The following is a 12768-nucleotide window of genomic DNA, read 5'->3' as shown; positions in this document are numbered from 1 at the left end:
AAAATTATAACTGATGCCACAGAAATACAAATTATCACCGATGAATATCATAAAAACTTCTATGCACATAAACTTGAAAATGTGGAGGAAAAGGACAAATTCTTAGAAACATGCAGCCTCCCTATGTTCAATCAGGAAGAAATAGAATTTCTGAACAGACCAGTATCAAGCACCAAAATTGAAGCAGCAATAAAACAATCTTCCTAAAAAGAAAATCCTGGACCAGATGGTTTCACACCCAAATTTTACCAGACCTACAAAGAAATGGTGTCTATCCTGCAGAAATTTTTCCACAACATCAAGAAGGAAGGAATCCTCTCCAACACATTTTATGAAGCCAACATCACCCTGATACCAAAATCATGAAAGGACACAACAAAAAAAGAAAACTACAGACTGATATCCCTTATGAATATAGATGCAAAAATTCTCAACAAAATTCTAGCAAATAGAATTCAGGTGCTTATCAAAAAAATAATCCATCACGATCAGGTGGGCTTCACCCCAGAGATGCAGGGATTGTTCAACATACGCAAATCTATAAATGTAATTTACCACATAAATAGAAGCAAAAACAAAGACCATATTTATCCTCTCAATAGACGCAGAAAAAGCATTCGACAAAATTCAGAACCCTTTTATGATAAGAACGCTTAACTCTTCTCTTGAACTGCTTGGTTTACACCATGACCTGAGATTTGGTGTAAGTAATAGACAGCCACAGGCTTCAATTATTAGCACAAAATTTAGGAGATCTTTTCTTTTGTTCACTTCTTTTCCACTTCCAACTTCTTTCTTAGAACCTTCCCATTTTCCACATAAATCCACAAAGCCTTGACCAAAGAATATCTCCCTTCAGTGTACTATTTTCCTCAATGTGACTTGAGAGCAATGCATGGGCTTTATTTGCAAGACTGTGCTGTAAACTCTTCTCTTGTTCTATGTTTTTAATCTATCATATTGCAGCACCTTATTGGACCCTTTTTCTACCTGGTAATTATGTTTATCCACCTGTAAATTCCTTCTTGTCCTTGATACAGTTTCTTCTTTTTTTCTGACTATTCCCAATTCTCTTTCCTACATTCAGACAGAGAAATACATCCCTAGACTTTATAGATACAAATATAACTAAATAGAAAAGGCATAACCCTTGAATATAATATCTTTTTACTGGACATGCATTCTGAATGGATCCATTACTCTCACTCCCCTCCTTTCTACAGTCTTGAGGTTTTGACATCAGTTCTTTAAAATCTCCCTTTCCTATACAAGGTATGTCTATACTAACAATCTCCAAATAAATTAGCTTTATGGAGGTAGCAATTTCACATCATTCCTATTACATTTTTAATAAAAAACTGAAAGAATTTTTTTTCTTTTTCCATACAAACTGTTGTTACAAGAAATTTATTCATTGAAGTTTAGGGGTGATTAAAACAAGAATGTGGACAGCATGGTGTAAATGAATTAATGTCAAAACTGGAAATGCAGATGAGCAACAATAAAATTCTGTGTTGTTTCAAAGAAGTGAATAGTATTCCTTCCACCCAAGTCCTACGGGTACGTGTCCTCAAGGGAGAAAACCATATGTACGTTAATGTGAGGTGACGGGCCACTTATAGAAGAGACAGAAAATGTAGAGAGAGTTTGCACATGATGAAGAAAATAATCTCTAGGTTAAATGGAATTTAGACTGACGTAGCATGTATTTAAAAGTAAGGTAAACAGGACATGGGTAGAAGTTTGGAAGAAGATAGCTATCAGTTGTGGTTTTACTATATAGGCTGGCCAGGATGGGTGACTGAATGCAGGAGACTAAGAAGAAGGTTGAACATAACAGACATAAGAGATATACTAGCAAGAAAGGAGGGATTTATGTGTCAACTATTTCTAACCATTTTCACAGTGCTTGTGGTGATATGCAAATGTTTTGCAGATGCAAGTAGGCAGAGATGAAATTAGATTTTCACATGATATTCTAAACTAAGCCTCTTTACCTTTCATGACAAGATTTTATTTAAACTAGACACATCCAGAAATCCTTTTATAATATTGAGATTTACCATGACATCATTTCAAATAGTGGAGAAATTCATAATGTCAGTTTTGCATATTATATTAACTTTCATATCATATTTCCTTATCTCATCAAAATAATGTGGTTACAAATGATTGGGGCAAATCCAGGATATTAAAGTAAAGCCACCAATCCAAAAGTTACTCTAATATTGGCTTGTGATAAATAATACTGCATAAGCCCCCAAAGCACAACAAACTAGACTAAGTGCATTGGCCTAAGTACTTTTGGATAATAGGCTAGTCCTAGTTTTCCTACTGGCATAGTGAGGAAGAGTATTTGCTATTGCTAACACTTTCTGCTGCACATAGAATAATACCACAGAGATACTTGAGTAATTTATATGCAAATCAAAGGGAAGGATAATTTGGTTATTAAAAATACACACTGGAGGTCTCTTGGACCTGTTTTCCTTGTCAAGATTGAGAGATCTCCATTCACAGCTCTGAAAGTGTCTCCTAGTCCCATCTTAGATGATTGTAGTTATTCTTATTTATCTCACATATTCAGATGTCTGGTCTACACAGTCATAAATGATGCTGCAAAATTCCTTTGTTATCACATGGCAGAAAAACCTATTCTTCAACAAAAGCAAAATGAACTATTTTTGCTTTGCTCAGACTGAATACCAGAACCTTCATACAAATCTACTTCAGAAAGTATTTTCTCATAATAATGTATACAGTATTATAGAACTGGAAACTATTAACACACAAGCCAATGCTTGTCTCTTCCATATTTTAAAGTAGGGATCCATAAACTGAATTTTTAAAGAAAAAATTCTTCAAGCCTGTGAGCATACACACTAAATGCCTGCTAGAGTCTTATTCATTCATCCTGGACCTCTTTGAGAAGCGTACCCTTAAATAACATAAGGGCTATTTGTAAAAAAAGAGCTTACAATCTGCTTCATGAGTCAACAAAAGAGTAGAGCTCATTATATTTCCTAAATTGGAGTTTTTCTTCTTTTTTCCCCTTTTTCTTGCCCACTGGTTTTCGACCAGAGGTGATTCGCCCACAAGGGAATATTTGCAAACATCTAGAGACAGTTTTGATTGTCACACACTCAAGGGAGCAGATTAACAGGCATCTAGTAGGTATAGGCCAGAGATACTACTCAGCATCCTACAACATACACGACTCCCTCACCAACCATCACACACATACATGAAAAGAATTACCCAGTCCAAAGTGTCAATAGTGCCACTCCTCAGAAACCCAATGCCAGCCCTTTACATTTATAATCAGGGAGACCCATAAAATTTATTTCTTAAGTGATGCAACTCTTCCTTGCCCAACAGGTAATGAACTCAGCTTTGTGTACTCAGTTATGGTGGTCTATGCATATTTATTTGACATGAGACATAAACCAAAAGGATGCTTGGTAAGTTTTTGCATCCAAATCAGTCAGAGTATTTGAATGAAATAACAAGCTGTTTAACTGGTATGTTCCATTAGCTGCATAGCATGTTGAAGCCTATAACCCAATTTAGTCATCATATATGGCAGGGCACAGTATAAGGTGAGCTTTGGGTTTCTCTTGCTACTAAATGTGAAACTTCTGAAGACTATCAAGGAAGGTTAGGATCACTCTAGATCCATATGGGATAAAGAAGTCCTAGGACCAGTATAATATCTGTTATGTCTGAGAATCAAAGCTCTTCTGTCACCATCTAGAACTTTAGGGGATTTATTTTTGAGGAAAAACCTCTTCTCTTTGAATTTCAAAAATATTTTGTAAATCCAGTTGTGCCAGACTCCATTCATCATTTTTAGTTTATCTCACTCCTGTTTGTTTATTCCAGGAAAATCATTCTCAAAGGTTTTTGTTTTTGTTTTCCTTCTTTCTGCAGCTGAAAGGCCTTGTCCTTTATCTTTCCATCTGCCTGTTTTCCAGCCTTAACGACTTTAGCCCAAATACAACCAAATTTTCTAATTTGATACATGGCCATTTCACCATGAATGAGATTACCTTCCTATTACGCTGTGTTTACAATGGCTCTCTGCTTTCGAGTAAGGGACAGGATCAGAGGCACGTGAGAGGAGGGGGGTTTACATGCTACTGCCCTCCATCTCCATATTCCGTCTCCAATCCTTTTCTGGTACTACTCCAGACCCTCAATGAGAACCACTCCTCCTTAGAAATGACAGCCTCTAGCATTCTTTTGAGAACACATTGTCTTATATTCTTACCCTTTTTATGTGTATTATCTCCCAAATCATATTATAAATATCAGAACTTTATCCTATACCCCTTAGTAATAGGTATATTGCTCAGCACAACTCTATATCAACAACTAATACTTCATGAAAGTCATATAGCTATAGACAATGAAGTCCTAATCCAAAGGAAAAAAACCTCTTGAACTCCTTAGGATAAGGTTTCCAAACTTCCCTATGTGAAGTTAAACATCAAATATGCTTGGCTTAGTTTAATAGAAGAGCTTTACAGCCTGCCCCATGATGTGAACATGAATGTGAAAGCAAACAGTTTAGTTTTGATTGCATTAATATTTTATTGGAAGCAGTCTAGGCAAATTGTAGATTGATTGTAAACAGCATACAATCAGTGGCTATAGAAAATTCCAGCATCCAACAAGACGTTAACTTCCTTAAGAAGGAGTAGCAAATTTGTAGAAAAATAATTTAAACTTTTGATTTCCTAATTTAAACTGTATCACTCACTTAGGCAGTTTAGCTGATTATAATTATGAAAACAAGCCATGTACTTAGCAGCAACATACACATTCTCCTGTGGTCCAGATTACTAATAGATTCAACAATGTTATTTTTTTAATATTAATGTCAAGGTTTTTAATACGTGAAACCACTGACACTGAGATCAAGCATTTTATTTCAGGGAAAAAAGGCTTTATCCTTTTTATTCTGTCAATATGACAGGTAGAAAAATGGTTACTCGTGGCTATTGCTTTATTATGCTTTCAAATATATTTGCTACTTTAATTAGACCATCTTGAATTAATATATGTAAATGTAGTCTGTAACCCAAATGCTGATTCTTGGTATTATAATAGTGTGTTGCTTGAGGCTCTAAAGTACCAAAGTTTGTGCTTTTACAGGAAAATAATGATTATGTCTATTTGACTCAGCTTGGAAAACCAGGAGATCAAGGTGAAGACAGGGTGCTTTCAGTTCCATTAATGTCAGTATTTACTGAATGCCTTCTATATGCCAGGGACAGTGTAAAGAACGGGGGATAAAAGATTAATGAGATGCCGCCGCTCTCAAGGAGATCATTGTCTAGAGGTGAGATGCAGAGTCATCTGGAATAGACATTAAGATAAGAATTGATCGGTAGGCAAGAAGGGACCAGAGTTGGTTAAAAGAGAGGCAAAGTCATTTTTTAATTAAAGAGTTTAATTTTTTTAACCCAAGTCAACCATTCCAGAAAAATGCTGAATTTCTCTCCTTCTCTCTTTCCTTTACTCATTAAATTCTTACACATATTAAAGGCATTCATGGATACCAGGAATAGCCACAAGCATTATTAGATAGTTGGCTTTGACATTTTCTGCTCCCCCTTCCAATATACTGCTACTTTAAATCATAAAATAGGAGATTATTCTTTTCTTTGCTTCTCTCTAATCCCTTACACCAAATCTTGTTATGAGATTAGGTCACTTAGTTCCCTAAATTCCTACCCATCTCCATGGTATAATCCTCACTCCTCACCATCCCCAGCTGACTCACTGTTGTCAGGTAACATTCAGTACTCTATTTGAAGTATGTCCCATATTATGGACCCTTTCTTATATGCAAACACTTAACCAAAATGTCTCCCCACCATGCCCTATTTCTTCACATCATAGTGTTCCGGTAGGTGAAACCTAGGTAATGTGATACAACTGATAGTGATAAATGTTCCTACATGACACATATCTGCTGTTCAAGTTTCTTTGAAAAACATTTTTTCTGCAAGTAGAAATTCTCAGATTTTATGATTTTATTATTTTTAAGACAGGAAAGGCATCTAGGCCCAGCCAGCTTTCCAACTCATCAAATAATATTGTCATTCCTCAAATTCATCATACAGTCAACCACATGCCCTATATACACTTATGTGTGTTATTTAAGGACATTATATATGTGCAATATACTTCAGTAAGGAACTGAATACATCTTAGCACATGAATGAAAACTAGGGTAAGAACTATTCAATCTAAATCTTCACAGACCTCCTCGACCCAACACACATCAGAAAAGAATATTGCTATTATATATCATCATTAACAAATATTTATGTATTATATCACATCCTATTTTAGCCTCAGAAAGCCTATTTATACTGTTCACTAGCAGATGAAATAACTATCCTTCACATAATGTTTCTTTTTCTCTAGGAGTTTCAAGTCTCAGTAGGCCAAAATATAATGTATTTTTCTGTGTTGTATATGGCAGCTATAATCCATTACTTTTATTACAGTGAAACCAGAGGGTGAACAGTTCTGAGACATAAAATATTTTACATCAGCTTGAATTCTCAAGGGGAGCAGTAGGTATCTTTCAATAATTTCTTGTGCTTGTGAATTAGGACTTTTTATGCAAATTGGTTTCTGGAAGAAATCCTCTAGATTCTTCTAGAGTCATGGTTCTCAACCTTTATAGCTCTTGGGGAGATTTACAAAATTATGATGCCTAGGGCATGATCCATATTAATTAAATCAGAAGTGGCAGTACTTTTTAAAGCTCCATTGAGGTTAAACTGCCCTTCTAGGGTGAAATCATGATTAACCATGCTGATGGACATCTGGTCTTGGGCATGTGAGAACCACTAATGATAAGGAATGTTCAAGGAGAATTCCCATCCCCATTTAAAAATTCAAAAGTGGTTTCTCCACCTGGCTTCCTGGTCCCAAGCATCTTATTGTATTGTGGGGAGGAGAGAACTGTGAGAGGCCAGGTGCCTAGAAGCAGCTTGGTAAGTAGTTAATTCACTAATGAGCAGAGAGAACTAGTGGGTTTGAAGACTGGTAGGGAGAAGGGCAGCCACTTATGTATAAAAAGCCATATCCTTAGCTATCCAAAAAATAATGGGATTAAGTACTGATTTTTTAGATAAATTCACACAGTGATAATAGATCAAGATCAAATGCAAAGGTTTTTATCTTTTTAAAAAAATTTGAGGCCGGGTGCGGTGGCTCACACCTGTAATCCTAGCACTCTGGGAGGCCGAGGCGGGTGGATCTTTTGAGCTCAGGAGTTCGAAACCAGTCTGAGCAAGAGCGAGGCCCCGTCTCTACTAAAAAAATAGAAAGAAATTAGCTGGACAACTAAAAATACATAGAAAAAATTAGCTGGGCATGGTGGCGCATGCCTGTAGTCCCAGCTACTTGGGAGGCTGAGGCAGAAGGATTGCTTGAGCCCAGGAGTTTGAGGTTGCTGTGAGCTAGGCTGACGCCACGGCACTCTAGCCTCGGAAACAGAGTGAGACTCTGTCTCAAAAAAAAAAAAAAAAAAAGAGTTGAAAGTTGTCATCAGCCTATGAAGTAAATAACACAGGGGCTATTATCACCCTTTTGACATATGTGGTTAACAATGAGGTCCTGAGAGAAGGTAAGTAACACATCCAAAATCATACAAACAGTAAAAAAAAAAAAAAAAAAAGCAGCACTAGAACTGATTTACTTAATCTTAGTCCTACTTCATGTCTATTCTGCTTTTCTGACAGTGAAGGAATTGTTACATTTAATTTCACTATGTTGGAAGAGAAAATTTAATGTGCCTCACTTTAAATGTGACTAATTAGTGCCTACATGAACATGTTTGTTGGGGTAAAATCTGGATTGCCCATCCCTCTTTGACATTGATATTTCTTTAAAAGGGCCACTAACACATTATAAAGCAGGAAAGCAAAGGATAAAGCACCTAGGTCTTGAATTACAGGTAAATAAGTGTAGCTGTTATATATCAGTGAAGTGGGATCATTGAGTTTATAAAACAGTAAACCCAGATCTAGATTTTACGCTGAAGGAAATCCAAAGCACCGTTTGTTTTCCTGAATTATGCATTAGAGATTGGGATTTCTGGAATACTTAGCACTGATTATCGCTAAGGGAATGGTATAGATTTAACTGCACTATTAAGTGTGATAAATTGTGCTCAGAAGGGCAATTTCATATACCCCATCCTTCCAAGCTCAATTTTTTCTTTAAATAGGTTTGGTCAAAGTTTATAAAGATCATCCATTTCATTTGGAGTTATCTACAAGTTTCTTATGCCCTAGTAGCACTTTTAACAATAAATCTGAGAAATACATTGTCGATATAAAACATGGTCTTTTATTACTCACTTTTATCTTTTAGATTTCTTTTATAGATGAGCCTTCTTGATAAAGAAACAGATGTTAGAGCCAAAATAGCACAGGCGGCACTAGTTACATGTCTTTGCTCTATCCTTCACAGAATAGGAGTGTGTTTAGGAAGTAACCTCAAATTTAACATTTCCTATGATGTTTATTTTCATGGTTTGTTTCTAATCAGAATCCTCATGTCATATACATATATCTTGAAGATAAAATAAGACAAATTTCCCTGCCTTATCTATAATTAGATATGGATTCATTTTTCATAAGAGTGAATAAAAACTCATCAAATCCTTTATGTAATAGTGTTATCAATGTGAGGGCAAAATTATATTGGCTCAGATAAAACAAAAATCTCAGTCTCCATGTGTCTGTCTCTCTCCTTTTTTATGTCATAATTCTATTTTATTTTTTTGTATCAGAATTTCCTTCTTTTTTATTTGTTTTTTTTTTTATTTCAGAGGGTACAAATATTTTGATTACGTGGATTGCTTTTGTACTGCTTGAGTTAAAGTTATACGTGTGTCCATCATCCAGATAGTGTACGTTGTACCTGTTAGATATGATTTCACCTATCCCCTCCTGCCTCCTCCCACCTGCTTGATTTCTGCTGTGTTTTACTTCCATATGTGCACATAAGGCTTCTCAGGTAACTGGAACAAGACAAGGATGCCTACTGTCACCACCTCTATTCAACATAGTGCTGGAAGTCCTAGCCAGAGCAATCAGGCAAAAGAAGGAAATTAAGGGTATCCAAATAGGGGAGGAGGAGGTCAAACTATTGCTCTTTGCTGATGATATGATCTTATATCCAGAAAATCCCAAAGATTCTACAAAGAGACTACTGGAATTAATAAATAAATGCAGCAAAGTCTTAGGTTACAAAATCGATATATACAAATCTATACAAGAACAATAGTCAAGATGAGAATCAAATCAAAGATTGAATACCTTTCACAATAGCTACAAAGAAAATAAAATACCTAGGGATATATTTAACCAAGGAGGTGAAAGATCTTTACAAAGAGAAGCAGGAATCACTTAGGAAGAAAATTACAGTTGATGTAAACAAGAGGAAAAAAATATCATGCTCATGGATTGGCAGAATCAACATTGTTATAAGTCCGTACTGCCCAAAGTGAATTAGAGATTCAATGCAATCCCTGTCAAAATACCAAAGTCATTTTTTGAAAATCTAGAAAAAATAATTCTACACTTTGTTTGGAACCACAAAACAGCCCGAATAGCCAAAGCAACCTTTAGCAAAAGGAAAAAATCTGGAGGCATCACTTTACCAGACTTTAAGCTATACTACAAGCTATACTCCAAGTAACCAAAACACCATGGCACTGGTACAAAAATACAGACATAGACCAATGGAACAGAACAGAGAATCCAGATTTAAAACCATCCATATATTGCCATCTGATCTTTGACAAAATAGACAACAATATACACTGGGGAAAAGAAGCCCTATTCAATAAATGGTGCTGGGAAAATTGGATAGCCACAGGTAGAAGATTGAAACAGGATTCCATTCTCTCACCACTAACAAAAATTAATTCAAGATGGATAACAGACTTAAACCTAATACATGAAACCATAAGAATTCTAGAAGAATATGTTGAAAAAACTGTTCTAGATATCACCCTAGGCAAAGAATTTTTGAAGAAGACTCCAAAGACAATCACAGCAACAACAAAAATAAATAAATGGGACTTGATTAAATTTAAAAGCTTCTGCACAGCGAAGGAAACAATCAACAAAGCAAACAGACAACCTACAGCATGGGAGAAAATATTTACAGGTTATACATCCAGTAAAGGGCTAATAACCAGAATCTACAAAGTACTCAAGTGAATCAGCAAGAAAAAAAATCAAACGACCCCATTAAAAAGTGGGCAAAAGACATGAACAGAAACTTTTCAAAAGAAAATAGACTAATGGCAAAGAAACATATGAAAAAGTGCTCAATGTCATTTATCATCAGGGAAATGAAAATCAAAACCACAATGAGATATCACCTAACCCCAGTGAGAATGGCTTTGATCAAAATGTCCCAAAACAACAGATGCCGGTGTGGATGCAGAGAGAAAGGAACACTTAAAACACTGCTGGTGGGACTGCAAACTAATACAAACTCCATGGAAAATAGAATAGAATCTGTTTCAAATTATATATCCTTTCCAAACATTTAAAATTTTAATAATATATTTTGAATCATCTTAATATATATAAGTGGCTACATCAATTTTCAAAATTATTTTAAAGGATATAGACACCAAAAAGAGGTTTTGATTGCATAAAAACTCCGAGTAGTGCAGTCTTCCCAAAGATGGCTTCATATACTAATAAACCATTTGTCCCAGAATCATCCAGTGGATAAGGCACAATTTGAAGATGCCTACCTGAGTTGATTTGCACTGAGATTAGAAACCAGCTCTTACGTCCCATAGGTCCAGGTACGTGAAAGATTTTCCAGTCCTTCTGGGATAATTGATTACTGATGACAGAAGAGAATTCTGCAGGATTCCCTACTGTCTATATGTCTGATAGTTTCCAAAAGTCAGATATCAAAGGAATTAAATCCAGGACTTTGGTCAGAATTGATTTCAAAATCCTGACAGCCACTAGACTTTTCCTTGGTGTGGGAGTATGCTTAATATAAGGGATATAGTCATTTGGGGCCTAAGGGAAACTTTCTTAGAGCTCACAGAAACTCTGTGAACATCGTTAGAATGAAAAAGACAAGAGCTTATGTTCTCATTTGGAGGGCATGCTGTGCCTTAGTCACCATTTTATTAGATTATTTCCTAGGGCACTCTTAATCCAAAGTGATAAAAAAGAGTTTTGCATAATGGTCCTGTAAATCAGATTTATTAAGTCGCACTCGAGAATAAAGTTGAAAAAATCAACTCTATGAAAATTTTATCTTATTAACTTTTATTAAAAATGTGAATATATAAATTAATCTTTATATTATCATTGCCATGACTTATTTTATATTAATAATCCTTCAGTGAAAATAATTCCTAATACAAAGATTAAAAAATCAAATAAGAAACTCAAGCTATGTGTAAAATGTGTTAAATAAGAAAAATGTATTACAGACTTTAAATGGGTTAAATATCATTTTTCAAAATTTCTTGGTATTTGGATTTAGTATTCTAGGAAACTCATTTTTTCAAGAAGAGCTTTTAAAATAAGATCTTAGACACAGAAATTTTATAGAATTTGTAACAAATATAAATTTTCTATATAGCTCAGTTTACTCTAGGTCAGTAAAATGATACTAACCTAATAAAGGCAAATCTTCATAAGGAGGAAATAGATATAGATAGATGATAGAGATATATGATAAGTGGATGAATAGAGATTCATACATAGATATATAGATGGATACAGAGATAGGTATGTATATAAAATATTAATATATAAATTATACAGTGCTAAGGATGGCAGGGAACCCAAGCAAGTTAGACTGAGATTTCATTACAAATGTGCCATTCCACCAGACCTATCCCCAACCTTAATTTTTTCCCCAGTGGGGTTTATGGAGACTCCTACGACAGGAATCTCAGTCATGTTTGAAGATACAGAGGTTTGGAACAGAGTGTTTATTTCAATGAGGGACAGAAAGGATTTCCTGGAAGTGAATTTGTCCAAAAGTTAAAAGGAAATTGCAATATAGTACAAAATTGACAGCATGCTTAATGATGACCTTTTATTGATATGTCCCAAACTTGGTATCCTGGTAGTAAACACATGCACTTAGAAGGGAATGAGCTATAGCAAAGTTAGAAAAGTTTGCACCTTGGGAGCTAAATGCAGATTATGGGCCTAAATGAACATAATTCAAGCAGTGAGGACTGTTCCTCTACTCATATTCCTCCAAAGAATGAGAAGCACTATGACTCTGGCCTGAGAAAGATGGAATAGCTATGAGCAAAGGAGAGATGGGAGTGAATATATGAATGACAGTGGCTTAGAATGGCAACAGAGTCTTTTAATAGTGGAAGGCACGGCATGACAGAGGCGATAGGGCCGGACAAAATCCCAGAGGCAAATTGAAGAGGCTGAAGATGCTCCTAGGCATACTGAGTGCAAAGAGCTTCCAAAGAGAGTATCTGCAGTATGGCCATCGGAGAGGTGGTTCATAAACCACACAACTCCCAATTCAGGGATCTTTTTAAAATTGAGTATATGGCTTAGGCTTGAGGCTTAAAGAGATCACTCTCTCTTCTTAACCGACATCTATATTTTAGGAATCCTATCCTCAGGTAAAAGAAGATAGACATAAAAGCTCAGAACCATATTTAGTAATGACCTTTTTTTTTTTTTTTTTTTACAATTGGACAGACTGAGAATA

The sequence above is a fragment of the Propithecus coquereli genome, unplaced genomic scaffold (assembly GCF_000956105.1).
Source record: "Propithecus coquereli isolate 6110/MARCELLA unplaced genomic scaffold, Pcoq_1.0 Scaffold613, whole genome shotgun sequence".
In the NCBI taxonomy this organism is placed as follows: domain Eukaryota; kingdom Metazoa; phylum Chordata; class Mammalia; order Primates; family Indriidae; genus Propithecus; species Propithecus coquereli.
This window is presented reverse-complemented; position numbering follows the sequence as displayed.